General features: G+C 34.3%; 2 long non-coding RNA genes across 2 annotated transcripts; one reads left to right on the top strand and one right to left on the bottom strand.

Moving 5' to 3' along the window:
* Positions 1-25: 25 nt before the first annotated feature.
* On the bottom strand, positions 26-233 carry LOC109582503 (uncharacterized). Its single transcript, XR_002185118.1, has 2 exons — positions 132-233; positions 26-82 (listed from the first exon to the last, which is right to left on the bottom strand). It is a non-coding gene; the product is annotated as an uncharacterized LOC109582503 (long non-coding RNA).
* A 145-nt stretch (positions 234-378) lies between these two features.
* LOC109582502 (uncharacterized) lies at positions 379-1,512 on the top strand. The gene is made up of 2 exons (XR_002185117.1): positions 379-411; positions 462-1,512. It is a non-coding gene; the product is annotated as an uncharacterized LOC109582502 (long non-coding RNA).
* The last annotated feature ends 187 nt before the right edge of the window (positions 1,513-1,699 follow it).

Genomic DNA, 1,699 nt, shown 5'->3' with positions numbered 1-1,699 from the left:
TCTCAGTCCAACTTATACCATTTTGTTTCTGGGAAGCAACATTTCTCCAATAAACAAAGAACATAATCCAAGTCACCAATATCTAGGTAAAAAGTAAAATGGCGGATTTCACTGACATCAATCAACTTTACCTAAACAGGTTTGATTAGTGGCCATAGTTCTATTAAAAGTAGCTGCTTCAAAGCAAGAGCCTCAGAACAAGATTAATACTGAACAACAACGGCGAGGCGAGATCAGTCGGGTGGCGCTGGCCAAGCCTGATTTCCTCTTTCTAACCGGAAGTGACGTTTTTGTCAAAATGGCTGGCTTTTGCTCTGGTAGTGTCTCTTGCCTATTTTGATGATTTATGTCAAAACTAAGGAGTCTACAGTTGCTTTGCTGTTCTCTGCACCTTTAGCATTGGATAAAGATGTAGATAATTGATCTTCTACATTTATAATCAAGAACTGTTTTTGTTTCAGGCGCTTGTTTCCACTGTAAGGATTTAAAATGGCTGACACAAAAATCATATTAAAGTCTATAACTTGTGAAATAGAGCTAATGCATTCACAGTTACAAGGTAGCTATTAGTATTATAGATGCCTGTTATTCTGCAGAAGTTTCATTGCTCTAGGAGGAAGCAGAACGTTTTTCTACGAAATAAAAGGTCCCGCTAGTAGCTATCACTGTTGTATCCATGAGTTTAGCTTGTAATTCTTCTTATATATGTAAATTATAGTTAATGCAATGGTTTTTAACTTACTTTATACCTGTATTTGGCAGGTATCTTGAGCTTTCATGATGGCCACAATTTTGACTCATATTTGTACTCATTTGAACTGTGTTAAGCACCTGGTTGGCTATTTTGGCATTATAGATCAAGGTTATTGTGAGGATATAGACATTGATTCCAATTATTTTCTTCCTGGCTAGAGATATCATGATTTATTACAATTTTTATAGTAATAAATTTTAATCAATTTAATTACACTTAATAATTTAAAAAATTGTAACTTCAGTATTCTTTGGATTACAATCATGAAATTTTGGTATGTCGTACTTAAAAGGTGTCTTTACAAGATAGTTGTTGTCTTATAACTATTCCTCGTGGCAGAATGTTTTGCTAAGAAATAGCATGTCCAGAAATGAGTGGATACGGATTAGTATACAAAGCAATTTTCTCCGTATATTATTAAATTCATTTATACAGGGCAGCAATGGGCTTATCCTATATCTCTCCTTACAAGACAAACTATCAAAATGTGAGCATATGTGGCTATTCCTAAACATTATACTGGTGTTCTTGCTGAGTTTCATCTAGATTGGAGAAACTTTGTGTGGAACATTTCCTGTTTGATTGAGGGGTAGTCAGATTCAGACGTCGCCATTTTCCCATTCATTTTATATGTAAAATTTCACTCAATAAATTTCAATTTTTTGTATAGTTATAACAAAAAATATATAAAGTTTTGACAAAATGTGAGCATAATTTGTGATAGCACAACATTTTTACAACCCAATGGTACAAAAAAAGACAGGATAACTTAAACTTTGCCTGGAACATTCGTCAAGTTTAGATAGGGTAGTCAAGGGTCAAATTGCAATGACGCCATTAATTTGTAATGGCTTCCGTGTCAACATAAGTGCCTTTCTGAGGCTTTCTCCTCTTCAAAACTCTTGCTTCATAAGCTCTATAGCCAATGATAACAGCCTGTTATAC

The sequence above is a fragment of the Amphimedon queenslandica genome, unplaced genomic scaffold (genome assembly GCF_000090795.2).
Source record: "Amphimedon queenslandica unplaced genomic scaffold, v1.1 AMPQUscaffold_13379, whole genome shotgun sequence".
NCBI lineage: Eukaryota > Metazoa > Porifera > Demospongiae > Haplosclerida > Niphatidae > Amphimedon > Amphimedon queenslandica.
Note: the sequence above shows the minus strand (reverse complement) of the source record. Positions and strands in the feature narration are given on the sequence as shown.